The sequence below is a fragment of the Grammomys surdaster genome, unplaced genomic scaffold (assembly GCF_004785775.1).
Source record: "Grammomys surdaster isolate TR1022 unplaced genomic scaffold, NIH_TR_1.0 186, whole genome shotgun sequence".
Classification (NCBI taxonomy): Eukaryota; Metazoa; Chordata; class Mammalia; order Rodentia; family Muridae; genus Grammomys; species Grammomys surdaster.
Window position 1 is genome coordinate 2,485,627 of NW_021604631.1, and position 17,500 is coordinate 2,503,126.

Genomic DNA, 17,500 nt, shown 5'->3' on the forward strand with positions numbered 1-17,500 from the left:
AAATAAAATAAAATAAAATAAAATAAAATAAAATAAAATAAAATAAAGTAAAGTAAAGTAAAATCAAATAAAAACAAGAAAGGAAGCTCTGCTCTGTGAATAACACTAAAGATGATACAGATATATTAAAAACTGAGATAAAACACTTGCAAACTACTTTTTTGTGTGTGATACAGGGTCTCACTTTGTAGCCTAGGCTGATCTGGAACTAACTATACAGCCCAGGCTGATCTCAAATTTTGAAGGTTTTTTTTTCCCCACAGTCAACTGTATACTAGCATTACAGATGTGAGTACCACAGACAGCTTGCAAACTAAATTTCTGAGAAAGATTTTGTATCTACAATATACAAAGAATGTTCAAAACTTAAGAGGACAAAGTCAATCCAATTGAAAAACAGGCAAAAAAAAAAAAAAATCACAGAAGGTCAACGTCTCCTGGGCTTGTGGGACACGTCTATAATCCTAGCAGTCCAGAGGTGAAAGGATTGTGACTTCAAGGCTAGCCTGATTGAGAACCCAGACTTCCAAACAAAACAAACAAAATATTTCAGTATCTTTAGCTATGAGGAATCTCAAACCACAGTAAAACATACCTATCAACATGACTACAGTAAGAATGCTGATGAAATGTCTTAGTGTCTTGTCCTATTACTGTGATTAAAATACCCTGACAAAATAATTTAAGGGAGACAGGGTTTGTCTAATCTCAGTTTAATATACAGCCCCTTATGGTGGAGTAGGCAAGACAGCAGGAGCTTGACCAGGAGGTCACACGTTGTCTGTTCCTAGCTAGAGGAGGAATGCAGGCATACTGCTCAGAGCTCTCTCTCTCCTTACAGTTCAGGATCCTAGCCAGGGTGGCACATCACCCAAACCAAGTATGTGGGTCTATCCACCTCAATTAAATCACTCCAGAGGCCCTTCTCCAAGATGATTCTAGATTCTGTCAAACTGACAATTAAGACTAACCATCAAACACAACAGGTGAAGAGATAATCTACAAAATCAAATTAAATACCTGTGAACTATAAAGCTGTCAAAGACTTAGTGTGTAGAATATATAAGGAACTAAAGATTTTAAAAATGAGTTAAAACCATCAAGAGACAAGGAAAAATAGTATCACTAATCACAGAGCTGGGTGGATAGCTTAGCTGGTGGTGTTTACCCAGAATGCACAAATCCCAGGGTTCAATCCTTAACATCACCATATGAAACTAGGTCTATTGGTGTGTGAATGTAATCCCAGCACTCAAGAGTTGGAAGCAGAATGAATCACAATTTCAAGGTCAACTTCAACTACATATCAAGTCCCAGGCAAGCTTGGGATATAGGTGACCATGTCACCAACAATATCATCATCATCAAACTAGACATGTAATTAACAGATGCCCCAGCAATTTTATTTTTGGACATACATCCTAAAATGAAAACTTAAGTTTGTATAAAAACTTGAACATGAAGGTTCATAACAACCTTTTTAGTAAGAGCTAAACACTGAAAAGAATTCAACTGTCCCTTATCAGATACACTGTTGCATGGTCACACAGTGCTTCATCTTTACCGTAAAATACTAATTAGTAATTAAAAGAGACAAAGACTCTTTAATAAAAAGACTGATTGATATATGTAAGCTGAAAAATTATTCCTATGGATTAATTAAATTCTAGGTAAGCAGAGTCAGAAGAAATTAGATCTAGCTTCAAATTTTAAGAATTCCCAACACACACACACACACACAACACACACACACACACACACACACACACACACACACGAATACTGAAGTCCAGAAAACAAAATCTTTGTTTCCACCTATCAAAGTTATACTCCCACTGAGCATCTAAGAATATGAAATTATATGATCTTCCCATCTTTGTCCTTCCTCAAATCTATATTAGCTATAGCTATAAGGTTTGGAAGTTTTTTGGTTTGGGCCTAGGTATCTTCTTTGCCCTAATAGCCTCTATAAAACCACTTCTTTTCAACGCTAATCATTAAAGAACATTCATATGAATGTAGTTTCCTATTACCCATTGTGTACTGTTGTCCTTTTAAGTGGTTAAGAACAAATATTTTTCTAAAATATATTTGAGCTCAGAAGTCAGCATCCATGGTTCTAGTATTAAGGCAAGAAGAGTTAAACTCTGAAATTTTTAATCTTAAATTTCTTTATCAAAATTCTTCCAGGTATGGCTGGAGAGACGGCTCAGCTCAGCTCTTAAAGAGTACATGCCGCTTTGCAGAGGGCCCGAATTCAGTTCTCAATACCCACTGAGACCCACACTGGTCAGCCCTTGACCACCTGAATCTAACGCCAGCTCTAAAACTTCTCACTAAATATTTTATACACTCCTAACGTTAAAACTTCTATCAACAAAAAGAATAATGATTCCTTCTATCAACCACAAGTACACACTGCTACCTTAGTTCAAAACTTGATAATCATCTTTTATCTTATCTATTTGATTTTGTTTTCTATTACTCGCTGATTCAAAAGAATCTCAGCAAGCCAGTCCTATGATCATTCCTCAAACACATTGCCTGTATTTCCATCTGCCCAAATAACTACTGGAAACATACACCCATTTCCTAAGAAAACAAAACAAACAAACAAAACACACAAGAAAAGTGTATTGAATATAAAGACTTAACTTCAAAGTTGAAAGTTTCTTGTTTTTTTCAAATGTATTCTAACAGCAAACCTTTATCCAGGGCTTACTATATACCAAACACCATTCTCATAAATTAGCTCATTTATTTATTGTACAAAACCCCCCTAGATCTTTTTTATAAATGGTAAAACTGAGACTCAGTTAAGTAACTGTCCTAGGTTAGGAAGTGATTGTAAGTGGCAGAGCCAACTCACACTGTCTGATTCTATCCAATACTGCACCTGCCTGCAGAAATAGTGAATAAGACCAAAAAGAGTTCAAAGGACTCATACTGAAAACTGCAGGCTAACTGAATACAATATTTAACTATTAAAAAATTATCTCAGGGTTGGAAAGATGGCTCAGCAGTTAAGAATACTATGTGTTCTTGTAGAGGACACAAGTTCAATACACAACACCTACATGGCAGCTCACAAGGGTATGTAACTCCAGTCTCAGAAAACATGATATCTCTTCTGGCAGCAGTATCCACACAATCCTCAAATATACATATAGGTAAACACCCATATATCATCTAAAACTGGCCATGGTGGTACACACTTTTATTTCCAGCACTGGGGAGGCAGAGGCAGATGGATTTCTGTGAGTTCAAGACTACCCTCGTCTACACAGTGAGTTCTAAGCTAGATAATGTTCTAGTTCTAGGCTAGATAATGAAAACCTTGCTTCAAGACAAAAACATAATAAAAATCATCTAAGTTAGTCCTTTATCCCAAATACTTAAGAGCCATATTTATTTTAGTATCATAACAAGATTTTTTATTTTTTTAGATATTTTCTTTGTGTGTGTGTTTGTGTGTGTATGAGAGAGAGAGAACAGAAGTTCAGAGACAGACAGACAGACAGACACCAGAAGTTCCAGGCAGTTATAAGCCATCTGATACAGGTACTGGGAACCTAACAGCTCCTCTGGAAGAACAGGAAATGCTTTATTTGCTGAGCCATCTCTCTCAAGCTCCACATTCCAAGTTTTTAAAATCACGTTTTTCTTTCTTTTTTTTTCTTTCTTTTTTTGATACAGGGTCTCACTCTAGAGATTTGGAACTCAGTATGTAAATCAGCCTGGTCTCAAACTTCTGACAATCCTCCTGCCTCTGCCTCTTGATGGCTGGATTACAATAAGCATGACCTATCACTCATGGTTCTAGAATTCTGTAATATATAATGAAAAGCAGAATCTAGGGCTGGGGATGTAGTTCACTGGCAGAACACATGATTAGTGCATATGAGGAATCCCCAATATCAAAATGAAAAAAAGAAACGGTAATGATCCTTAAGAGTCTCTTGTTGCCAGGCAGTGGTGGCGCACACCTTTAATCCCAGCACTTGGGAGGCAGAGGCAGGCAGATTTCTGAGTTCGAGGCCAGCCTGGTCTACGGAGCAAGCTCCAGGACAGCCAGGACTATACAGAGAAACCCTGTCTTGAAAAACCAAAAAAAAAAAAAGAGTCTCTTGTTGCCTTAAAGTTATTAGTAAGAACAACAATGCCTGGGTTCTCGCTGCTAATATGAACAGACAAATGTTTCCCCTAAATCAACCTACCTATCTTGCAAAACACCTGTGTGTGTGTGTGTGTGTGTGTGTGTGTGTGTGTGTGTGTGTGTAACAATCTGCCCAACACCTATATACTTGAAAGTAAGAGAAAAGTCAAGGGGCTGCAAAGATGGTTAAGTGGCTAAAGAGTACTTCCTGTTATTTCAGGGGACCCAAGTTTGACTTTCACCTTGCGCATGTCAGGTGTCTCACAACCATCTGTAACTCCAGCTCCATCCCATGCTCCCCTAGCCTGTGCAGACACCCACTTACATGGCATACATTCAGAAAAGCACACACAAATAAATATACACAAAGAAAAAGACTTTCCTTCACAAATTCAATCTTAGAATCCAAAATTAACACATTAAAATCCCTGCTAAAAAAAATTTCCCAAAGGCAAATGGTGTTTATATTTAACAACCATAACCAAATAGATAAAAGTTGTTTTTTTTTTAAAGGCCAGAATAGTTCAGCTAGACATGGAAGCACATACCCATAATCCCAGCACAATGGAAACTAAGATAGCATGTTTGAAGCCAGCCTGGGCTATACAGCAAGACCTTGTCACAAAAAGCAAAACTGAAACAATGACAAGGTAATTAGCTCTACACACTACAAAACTGAAGGAACTCTAAGGATAGGGGACATGTCAAACAGATCATAGGCTGCATGTCCCAAGATGCCTAGAGAAGATGTGTTTCAGAGTTCAGATTTTGGGGAGAATCTAGAGACTCTACGTACATATAATGAGACAGGTCAAAACTTGAAACTAGTATACAACTATGAACATAAAATGCATGTCTAATTCATATAGACCTTAAACGTACAGACTTGATGATATCCTAAGAAAAGCTTTTGGTTTCAGTGTATCTACCCGCCTCTGAATGTGCTCTCTAATGTGAGGGCAGTCTGGAACTTTCCACTATGACTATCATATTAGTGCTCCAGCTTCAGATTTGGGGGAATTTTGTAAATTTAAGTTAGTGATGATCAATTTGTATTTCTCAATAATGTACTACATTACGGCTTGGTTTCTATTATTATTAATATTATACAAATGCTACAACAGTCACGGCATTAAGATAGATCCAACATTTATAACACAAGAAAGAAAATGACTGGTGAAAGTAAGTGTAAATTTAAAATTCTAAGCACCTTGAGCTTCAGAGAGTTTCAGCCTTGACTGTGAGAATCTTTGAGATCTACAAGTTAAATTCAGCATAAGAATAATATCTTAGATATTAAAGGAAGCAAGAAATAAAAGTCAATATATTTAATATTCGTCTACCATTTACAAAGCTAAAAGAACATGCATCCACACTTTAAAACACAGAATGAGAGAGCTGGAGAGATGGCTCAGCTATTAAGAATATTGGCAGGTCTTGCAGAGGTCTCGGGTTTGATTCTCAGCACCCACACAACAGATCACAGGCACCTGGAACTCCTGTGTCCAGGGGATATATCCTATTCTGACCTCCACAGGAACCAGGCACAATATGGCAAACAGACATACATGCAAAGCAAAACATTCACACAACAAAATAAAGATATAAAATATATAAATAAACACAAAATGAGCTGGGCATGGTGGCACAAGCCTTAATCTCGATACTGGAGGGTGGCGGTGGAGGCAGGAGGATCAGGGGTTCAAGGGTTATCCTCCGCTACAAAATAACTTTTCTAGGGCTGGTAAGATGGCTCAGCAGATAAAGATATTTGTTATCAAATCTGATGACTTGAGTTTGACCCCTGGAATCCAGATGGTAGAAGTAAAGAACTGACTCCCAAAAGCTGTTCTCTGAAATCCACATGTACCCCATAGAATCCATATGCTCACACAAGTACACAATAAATAAAGTGTTTTTTTTAAAAGATCAAAGTGATTTTTAGACTAGCCTGAGTTACATAAGATACTACCTCCAGAGAGAAAGAAAATGCAAAGGCTGAGGGATGTAGTTCAATAGTACAGCACTTGCTAGCAAGGGAGAAAGAGGAGAGAGGAGGGGAGGGGAGAAAACTCTAAACTGTGAAAAGTTCCTTCACAAAATGAAGCATGCTGTCTAGAAAGACACAGTATTTGAAGTTGGCTTAATGAAGGTCAACAAATTGAATAAAAGGTACAAGGGTCTCAGAAGAGCAACCACACACCACCACCACCACCCCAAAAAAATGGTTGATGTTCAACCAGATTTTTAAAAGTCTGTGTGTACTGGTCTGTGTTCATGAATATGTGTATGTGTGTGTGTACATACAGAAGCCATAGACGGACAGCAGGCATCTTCTTCAGTCAATCCCTAACTTACCCACTGAGACACGGTTTCTCACTGAACTTGGTGCTTAAGGATTCAGCAAACTCCAGGGATGATCCTTTCTCAGCCACTCAGAGCTGGGTCAAGGTGCCCGACATCCTCAGCTCTTTTGTTTGGTTGGTTTTGTTTCATGTAGGTGCTGAAGATCCAAACTCAAGTCCTAATGATCACACAGCAAGCACCTTACCAACTGAGCCATCTTTCCAGCCTCCAATATTACATTTGTAAAATGAAGCATATCAAAGTAAATCAAAGAATAAATTTTCACTTCACATGTCTTTATCTAATACGTTATCCTGCTGACCTTAAAATCCTATTCATCCTTGAGAGAAGTTGGAGCCTTCAATATTTAATGCCCTTAATTCATCAGAATTCTCTGCCATTCTTTCTGCCTCATCAAGCCATCATTGGACCTTAAAGATACCCAATAATATTTCTTGAGTGTAATCATCCATATATAAGCATGTTATCTTATCCATACTAACAAACACATGGAAGCAGATAAAGTCTCTCATTGTAGTGAGCAAGCCTTGTGCCACACACTTGTAACCTCAACACCGCAGAAGTATAGGGAGACCGGCCCTCGGGAGCTCAGCACACTCTGTAGCTCCTAGGGACGGGTAAATAGTGTTTACTTTTTACTCTCTTAATGTTTCTTTGTTTTCCTCACTATTCTCCAGTGAATGAATAACTAAAATCATTTTTAAAAACTGAATTTCTTTTTTAGACTATTTGAGTAATCATGTATCACTTCCTTTCTGAAAACCAGCTTCTGTATTAGCACAGTTACCCTGCCCTATATAGTGGCAGCTAGCGCACACCAGCCTAGGGAACATGAAACTCTAGCTATGAGCAGACACGCGAGTGGCCCTGTACATACTATATAAGACAAGCATAACACAATTCCTTAGTCTTATGCTCTAAGTACGGTGTCCCTTTGAGACCCAGGACTCAGCTGTTTACTGCCCTTGCAGAGGACCTAAACTCAGTTCCTAATACTGATATCAGTAGGCCATGACCACCTGTAACTCCAACTGTAAGAATTCCAACTCCCTCCTCTGGCCTCCACTTAGCACATATTCATACACACATATATACATAAAAATAATCTTTAAAAAAAAAAAGAATTAATTTACCACCAAATCCTGCAGAATTTCCACCTCAATGCTTTAATATTCCTCAGAATAGTTTTTCAACTGGTCTTTAATATTTCAAATAAAACTCGGCTGTTAACCCCAAATTATTCAGCACAGTACTGAAGGAATTAATCTTTAAAAAAAAAAAAAAATACCATCATGTAACTCCTGACCCTTGGCAACTTTTTTTTGGGGGGAGGAGTTTCTGAGCTGCTTCACACATTGAAGTCAACCTTATTCTAAACATATACTTCATAAGCCAACTTTACTTACATAAAATAATCTGCTACAATTCTCTCAGATTAACACTTTCTTCCAGAAAACCCAGACTTCTTACATCCCCTCACAACATGCTGATCCCCACACCAAGTGTCTGCTTCTGCTTCTATCCCCCATATGAAGTGTGTGAAATGCTCCTCTGGAGATGCTCTGGAAGACACACAGAGTTCATATTCTTTATCTATACCCTACTTTCTTCAGGAAGCCTCACCCCTCCTGCAACTCTGATGTGAAGTACAATGGACTGGAGTTTATATATACATTATTATAAATTATATACATTATTTGAACACTGCTCTGGACAGTGCTGGTTCTACTATTATAAAGTATTCTTGTCAGGATAAATGCAAACTGTCACTTTCCAGCATGTGGGTCTATAATATGCACTCAGCTATTTGAAAAGCCAACTGCATGATCCTGTTTAAAATTCAAAATATTTTATTATGTCAAAAGAGTTTTAGTACAAAAGAAAATAATGTGATGGCCAGGATTGATTCAAAGTGGTACAGGGCAGAGAGTAGCAGGAAGAAAGGTAAAGTGAGAAGGACAGAGATGAAACCAAACTGCTATATGCTGATAATCTTTGAGGCTCAGTGACAGCTACATCATAATCCATAGTTACTTTGTATTTGCAGAAAATGTCCACTAAGTTTCAATTTTTAAAAAGGACTTGGGCTTAGACTATAGGTGACTTGTAGAATGCTTTCCTAGTATATAACCTCTAAATTCAAATCCCAGCTCCCTGCCCCCATTTTTAAAAAAAGCTTAATATTGTCTTAACATCATTTTCAATATCCATAAAACACATTGTAATACCTTTTTTCAGGGAGTTACTGCTGTTGTGCATCCTAGTGTACTGAAATGGGTCCGGGGCAAACAAAAGGTTTGGTTTGGTTTGGTTTTTTGAAATGGGGTCTCACTATTGAGGCTTAAGTCAGCCTCCAAATACTGACATTACAGGTCTACAGTACCATGCCTAGCTACAATTCAAAGAGCAAGAGAGTGAGAGCGAAAGCAAGACAGACAGACAGATGTGTGCACGAGCGCACACGTGCACACACATACGCACACACATATGCACACACACACACACACACACACACACACACACACACGCATGCACGCACACACACACACACACACGCATGCACGCACACACACACACACAGAGTGATTCTTGAATTCATGATCATGCTGCCTCACTCCAAAGTAGCCAGGATTACAGACCTGTACCACCAGGCCTAGATTATAATTAACTTCTTTACCCAACAAATATCTAGATTTCCAGTAAAAGAAAGGTTTCTAGAAAAATCCAGTCTGACAGGGAACTTGCAGCACTTTTATTCTTTTTTACAAGTTAATGAAAAGTTGGAGGGATATATGTCATCAGAACGTTAAAAATCTCCATAAGAAGCAAAATTAATCTTACCAGCAAAGCAATACTGTCTATATTACACATTTTTATTCAATTTTGGCATCCACAAAATGGTCCAAACAATTGCTGAAAGTTAAAAAAAAATAAAATAAAATAAACAGGCTCGGTGATTAAGAGCACTGACTATTCTTCCAGAGGTCCTGAGTTCAATTCCCAGCAACCACATGGTGGCTCACAACTATCTGTAATGAGATCTGATGACCTCTTCTGAGGTGTCTGAAGACAACTACAGTGTACTCATATACATAAAATAAATAAATCTTTTTAAAAATCAGGAAAAAAAGTCATACATAAAATACAGAAAGCAGAAAATTATTTTAAGTTGGTTTTTTCTTAAGTGGAGAAAAAATTGCTACAACCAAGGCTCACTAAATAAGCTAATTTAAATAGCCTAAGTCAGCCAATGTCAGCTCAGAAAATTCATAATCTACAGACGCCTGATGCCCTACAGGGAATGAATGAAACAGGTTCCTAAATTATAAAAAAAGAAAAAAAAAAGCATCTTCTGGAGAGAAGAAAAAGCATACTCACAAATTTCTAGCTATTTGGCTCAGACAAGGTATCTGTTACTATGAGGGACTATTATGTCCCTTCAATCACACTGCTTTGTCTACATTATCATTTGCTAATTCCTTCTACAAACAGTAATACAAACCTATTATTTTTAAGTAATGGGCTTTTTCTTCAATTTCACTGGGCTTTTGAAGTTTGGTTTTGAGCTTTTCCCCCTCCACCTTTGTTTTTTTGTTTGCTTTGGTTTGTCTGAGACAGAGTCTCACTATGTAGTCCTAGTTGTCCTGGAACTCACTACATAGACCAGGCTGACCTTAAACTCAGAGACCTATCCTGCCTCTGCCTCCCAAATGCTGGGACTAAAGGTATATGCCACTATGCCTGGTATTTAACCATTGTTTTTACACATGTTTTACACAGTGTTGCACACAAGCCAATTTGGTCATTTTGATTTCTAATTCTATTCCGTAACTGCTTAACTTCTTAAGAGATGAGATTTTTTTTTAGTGACTGTAACAAACAAAAAGTTTTGAACAGATATATTACACACATGCTATGCAAATATTAAGTCTTACCCAAGTAAAGCAAGTAAAGCTTGAAACAGGAGAACCTTCCTACTAAATAGCTTAATACTGAAGAAGCCATCCCCACAAACATACTGAGACGTAAAGGAAAAACATCTCAGTCTGACTTAGACTTGTACATCTTTACTTTAGGTTTTCCTCTTCCAATAAAAGAAAATCATGCTAGTAAATTACAATGATGCAGCTAAGTGGTAATATACTTGCTTCACATGCATAGACCTGAAATATGTTCCTTAGCATGGAAATACTTAACTAAACTGTAAGGAATCAAACAACAGTGCTAAAATTATCCATAAACAACTTTGGGGGGAACAAAGACAAAACAAATAAACAAACAAACAAACCCACCAAGCTTAAAGAACCAGGATGGGAGAGGATGGCTCATATAGCATTTATTTTACAAGTATGAGGACCTCGGCTCTGTCCTCAAAACTCACTGGGCATTGTGTGTACTTGCAATCCAAGCCCTGGCTATCCAAAGACAGGAGGAACCCTGGTGTTTAATGGAGAGCCAGGCTAGCCTAATTGGTGAGTCTAGAAGCAATGGGAGACTCTGTCCACCTTCCTAAAGTTGAGCCCTGAAGTTCTACCTACATATGAATCTGTATGAACAAACAAATGCACACATGCAGACACACACATTTTTTTTTTAATTGTGAAAGAATAATGTAGTAGAACCTACTAGATAACTACACTTGGAAACACTGGCATTTATTTCACAATGTTTCAGTCTACAGAATGAGATTAAAAATTATTTTCAAATAAACTGTGTAATATCCACAACCTGGTCAAAGTAGTAGATTATGCTACCATAACTAGTGAATTCTCAACCTGAGAAACAAAAATACATTAAATCTTTAAGTTACCAGGTTTCATGCAACTTTTTTTCAAGAATGAGTATTTGTAGACTTTTCCTAATAACTCTGAGGGAACATAAAGTTTATAAAATGTTAGAATATGTTACCAAGCTTATCGGATACATGCTATTCCAGTGGGATGAAAACCATTTACAAGTTCCATTTAGATTAAAAAATCCTTTGGGGAATGTATGTAGTACATTCTAGTTATACTGTTTCTAGAACAGCAAAAACCTCTATAACCTATTTCCTTACTGTTTTTGTTTCAAAACCAACTTAGCTCACTATACTTCCTTCACAAAAAGTCAAGGAGATATAATAGGTAATGACAAAACTATTTGAATTTTCAGCAGAAACTAACACTTTCACAAATTTACCCTATCCCCTATCTCATACAGTCCACAAAAACAGTAACATAGTTGAATCAAGAATTACTTGCAGCCACATTAAAAAAATAAACATTAAAGTGAAAAGTGCTGCCTCATTTTAAAACAGGGAGTAGGAAGGAAGACAAAGAAAAGCTTCTAAAACCAAACTGCTTAAATGAATTGTTTTTTATTCTCTTAAGACACAAAATCCCTTCTTTCAGAAACACTCTCCTGAAAGCCAGTGTCTAATGTGTAGGAGGCCACTTAACATACATGGTCTAGCCTAGTACCACACAAATAAATAAGTAAAATTCTCCTAATGCTAAGAGCTCACCCTTTGGCAATATCCTCCGTCTTTTACAAAATAGTTTTCCAGTACTGGTTACATGGTAGCTCACACACGTAATTCCAGCCTACAGAAGCTGAAGCAGGATGACTGCCCTGTGCTTGAAGACAACTTCTTTTACAGTCAGTTCCAGGATAGCTTGAGCTATAGTTAAGATCTTGTTTCAGAACAACAAAAACAAAGTAATGGGCTGCAAGCTATCTCTAGTATTTCCATTTAGAAGGAAGTTGACAAGTGTCTCAAAACAATATTATTTTGTATTTTGCTGTTTGATTATATCTCTCATCCTAATCAAATTAAAGGTTTGTTGATGCAAGTTTCAGAAAAATTATATGGTAAACCAACTTTAAATAACTCATGTTTAAAAACCTTATACAAACAATCTATTCATTTGAAGACTTCAACTATTCAATTTGCAGAAAGAATTCCAACATATCCAATGTATCAAAGAAAATCATTAAGTATGAAGTCTCCATGTTGAATGTTACAAATAAAAACTACACAAAAATATTTATAAATTTCAGCTTACTTCCTCCTGTCAATGTGTCAAAGAACTTTTTTACGTCTTCTCTATGCTAGAAGCAAGAATTTGATGACCTCAGAGAAGGAGAAATTACTTAAGATATTTAGTGAGCCAAATAGCTTTATGAAAGAAAAGATATATTAAAAAAAATCACTCACCCCCTTCTATCAGACAAACAGTCTTCTCCTTAGATCACACTGCTTACAATTCAGCCAAGTATGACTGCCAAGAGTAGACAAGATTGTTCAAAGTGGCAAGCTTTTCCACACATCTTTTTACTTAGACTTAAAGACAAGTTATTGATAAACTAAATGAAAAGTATTATTTTCTTTATAACTTCAAGGTATAACTAAAAGCAAGATGTGCTTATATAAAATGCTTCCAATTTTCAGAAGAATAGGGATTTATTCAGTTTTGCCAAATTGGGGCTTAAGTGGCTGAAATAAAGAGCTTTGGCCATGAGTGACAAGATGAAGAGTCAGATGGATGTCTACAAGTTCACGGCCAGCCTAATTTACACTGCTGGTCAGTCAGAGCCATATAAAGACCCTGTCTTAAAAAAAAAAGAAAAAGAAAGAAAGAAGAGGAGGAGGAAAGAAGAGGAGGAAAGAAGAGGAGGAGGAAGAGGAGGAAGAAGAAGAGGAAGGGGCAAGCTTTATGAGCAGCTTTTCTAATCTTAGTTTTACATTTTTTAAGACATTTTCACAATAACTTAATGTAATGTCAAATATAAGAATATTCAAGCTTTACAGGTAAAATATATAAAATTTACAGTAACTCAGTAACGTGCGAAAGTGACTAGAGGAACTGCATTTGTATTTACACTCAAGCTGTTACTATTTTTCCCCAATAAGAGACATACTGCATCCTGAGACTGCTACTGTGACTTTAAATATTTTTACATGTATATTAAGAACACAATGTCTTATTTTCAAATTTGACATGTGTTCATCTGACCTATATAATCCTATTTGCTGTTCTGGTAATTATGTCACTACAGTATACTAGCAAAGGCTCTAACTTCTGGTCACACAAACTAGTTCATTTCAATTCTGCTTTCACTATACTGTAGAGACCATAAGCCACCCCTTCGTCTAGGTTTCTAGTTCTTACTACAGGTAAGAACAGCTAAGTACCACTGAAAGAATGCATATGCATAGCTTTGTGACTTCTTTTCTCAGCCCCCTTCTTTTCTATGGGGAAAAAAAAGGAATTTAACTTTACCCCAAAATATCAACTTCTTTTACATACATACCCAATGTGTTTTTCCATACAACTTATTCTGATAACTCCTATCCTAGAAATGTCAAAGGAGAGAATTTCCCAGATCAAAAGAGAGGGGGAAAAAAAGTCAAATTTATACCCATCACAAATAAATGTTATCAATTAACATAAACATCGTATAACGGAGCCAATAATTGATACAAAAGGAATCTGTAACCCACGTATAATCAAAACTACCATTTGTATTTGCATGTGGTATTCACGGATGAATTCTGTGTGTGTGTGTGCCAGATTCACCCGGTTTTGAAAGGCTAAGTTCATCTTTATGGGTATAATCAGAGACAACATCAAGTGTCCTGAGGAAAGGCCATTCAGGAGAATGCTGAGTGGGATGGAGAAGGTCGAAAATGAAAAGAGGGGTAAAAAGACAGCGAATGAGCAACAAAAACATCACAAAATGCAAAACATTCCTTTCCTGAGTAGCCTGAAGAAAGATCTTTTCTCTTACTTAACGTTAATAGTCTCCTAGTCACTTCCTTCGCTTCCTAACTTCCTTTACTTTTCAAGGAACAACATGGGGCATCATCTCCCCTTTTCTGGGAGTGGGTGCTCAAAGAATCTGCACTGGAAGGAGGGAAGAAAGTGACAATTCTCAAATAGGTTGAGAAACAGGTGGGTTTACACGGAGCAACAGAGCAGCAACATGATTTAGATACTCACGAGCTGGCTTTAAGATGACAGATGTGGTTAAAGGAGACTTGCACATCGGAATCAACTCGGGTCTGGCAGACAGACCGGGGGCTGACTGCAAGCACCAGAGGGGGTCAGAGGCTAGATCCTGAGCGGCTTCAGAGAAGGGAATGGGGCAAAAAAGGGCAAAAAACCACCAAGCAGGACGGGTGGGCAGTGAGCAGCAGCACCCGTCAGAATGGAGTGATGGTTCTTGCTTGGGAGACCGGGGCCAGTAGGAAAGGACGTCAGAGGGGAAAGAGGGCTGGGGAAACAGGAGGACCAAGACCTAAGGATACTGTTGCCAGAAAAATGCGGGGGAAAAACTGGCGATGAGAAGCCCTCTTGGGTCCTCAATTGAAGAAATTCTCCAAGGAGAGCCGGCGCTCGCCGCCGCGCTGCCTCCAACCTGGCTGCCTTTTCCTGGTGGTAACTGCTGTGGCGTAGAGGGGGAGAGGGAGGAAGAGGAGGAGGAGGCAGCCAGAGGAGGAGGAGGGTGAAGACGAGGCGGGCGGGGGTGGGGGGGTGGGGAAAAAGGGGGGTGCGGCCTGCACAGTCCCAGCGAAGCCTCCGCTCTCTCGTAGCCGGTCAGCGCCGGGTTTCCCCTAAGCCCAGCCCCGCAGACACTCACCCGCCTGCCTTGCCTCGCTTTTCTTTTAGCCGACTCCACGCGTTGCCGAGTCCTCACAGGAGACCAATGAACGAGAGTCGGCGAAAAAACTCTTCAGAACCGGGCCTGACTGCTTCAGTGAGTCCGACCTTTACGGCTGAGAGAGAGACTCTCAGCTTTCGGTGGGTTCCACGGCTAGACGGGCCACCATCTTACATTAGGGTAAGACTCCTCCGGCCTCCGGTGCGCAGGCGCATGCCGATCCGGCTGGGAGGGGCGGGGGAGGGGCGGGACAAGCGGCAGGCGGGCGAGTGGGAGGTTGCGGCGGACTGGTCCGCTGCACCCTGGGAGTTGTAGTCCTCCGATAGTAACCGCCCCAGGGCAGGCCGGGAATTGAAGTCATCACTAGAGAAGGCGCTCGGGAGCTCGCACCTCACGTGGCTACTGGAGCGCCGGCTTTCTTCTTGTTTTGCTTCCTCCTCTGCCCGCGTGTGTGGCTACTGTGTCATGTGGTCGGTGGTTTTCATTAATGTTAGCTGAAATGTAGGAAACCAAAATTCTACGAAACTTAACTGATTCGGAGGAAGCGAGGACGTGTCTTTTCTGCCCCGCCCTCCATAGATAGATATCTGACGGGGGCCGTTTGGCGGTAGAATCAGGTTAAGCATTGCAAGAGCGCGGGATTTGATCTAGAGTGGGGATTTGATACTTTTGGGAAAGTGAGCGTTAATTCGTTTCCCGGTCTTTGCGCGTCCTGCCACCAGTACAGTTAAGCTCATCCTTCTTAAGGTAAAATCACTAGTGAAGAAATACCTGAATTGGCATATGCACATTTCTCTAAAGAACGCGTGCAGTCAGAATAGCATGTGGACTCAACTGCAAACTCTTGTTGGCTACGAGTCCAGCCTGCACAGATGTGTGCGTCAGGTTCGCAAACTGTACAAATAAGCACGTCTCAAAGGACATAATACAACCGCAGCCGGTTCGAGCACCGAGAAATCCTAAATAACAAAATCAATTTACTGGACTTCCCGGATTGCCTCCCAGAACTCTAGTGTAAGTGGCGCTCCTGGAGCGGTCGATTCTGTCTATTGCCTGTATTCTGAAACTTATTCGTCTAAGTACTGAACTCCTTGGTACCCAGTTCTGTGCCATATGCTGGGAACATACAACAGAGAACAGAACACAAATCTGTTCCCATTCTAGTGTGTGTGCACGTACTGGGGTTTGGAGAAGTGAAAGGAAACAAATTTTCAAATCCAGGATTAAAACACATAGGATGGGACTGTGGATGTAGCACAGTGGTAGGGCACTAGTCTGGCACACTCGAGGCCTGAAAGCAAAAGGCTGGAGGGGAGGATTTAAAACAGAAAAGGGAAAAGTAGGGAATTTGGAGTTTTAAAGTCTCAGTCTCGTTGGATGTGGTGGCACAGGCCAGGACTCTGGAGGCAGAGGCATGTGGTAGATATATCACATCACACATTTGGCCACAGTGGTATGAGACCTTGTCTCAAAGTAAAAATGTTAGGGGCTCTCAGCGGTTGAGAGCACAATTTCCAGCAACCACATGGTGGCTTGCAACCTTTTGTAATGGGATCTGATTCCCTCTTCTGGTATGTCTGAAGAGAGCGACAGTGTACTCAATATATAAAATAAGTAAATAAATCTTTCCTTTTTTAAAAGTAAAAAAGTTAAAGCTGGAATGTGGCTAAATGGTAAAGTATCTGCCTGGTACAAAACCCTGAGTTCAATCTTCAAAGGTAAAAATTTAAAAAAAAAATTACAAAGTAATATACAATAAAATTATCTATATTTCCATCAACATGATTGTTCTAAAACTGCAATAAAATCATCATTTGCTAGCTCTTGGAACAAAATCTTCATGTATGTGAAAGCTATAAATACTAACTGATGCAGATGTGTTTTGATCTCTCTCTGGTGGACAACACCCATCTACCCTTAGTTACACTGTTAGATTATTTCCTAATGTGCTCATTATTTGTTAGAACTAAAAACACAAACAACTTTGTGTTTGTGTGTAAAGCAAGTTAAATTTCGGATAATTAGATGTAAGTTGTAGTCAGATAATCATACACAGGTGTTTTGTTTAACAGTCATGAGGGACATAAAGTAGTTATTCAAATAAAATTATGAAGAATAGTTCTCCCATTTTTACAGGAAGGGTAGCACACTGGGTTCTGTACCATGAGTTTCCAACACTAGGAAACAATGTCACTTTGGTTGTTGTTTGGGGGTTTTTGTTTTGTTCTGTTTTTGAGACTGAGTTTCTCGATGTAGCTCTAGCTATTCTGGAACTCACTCTGTAGACCAGGCTGGCTGGCCTTGAACTCAGAGATCTGCCTGCTTCTGCTTCCC

The 17,500-nt window shown here is 39.0% G+C and overlaps 1 protein-coding gene across 3 annotated transcripts in view; it reads right to left on the reverse strand.

Annotated features, from left to right (window-relative positions):
- The window catches only part of Cnot4 (CCR4-NOT transcription complex subunit 4), a 108,221-nt gene extending 92,838 nt beyond the window's left edge, over positions 1-15,383 (reverse strand). For all 3 annotated transcript variants that reach the window (XM_028768459.1, XM_028768458.1, XM_028768460.1), the window contains exon 1: positions 15,146-15,383. The gene's annotated coding sequence lies outside the window, so the exon portion shown is untranslated. The remainder of the gene's footprint in view (positions 1-15,145) is intronic.
- Between the last annotated feature and the right edge of the window lie 2,117 nt (positions 15,384-17,500).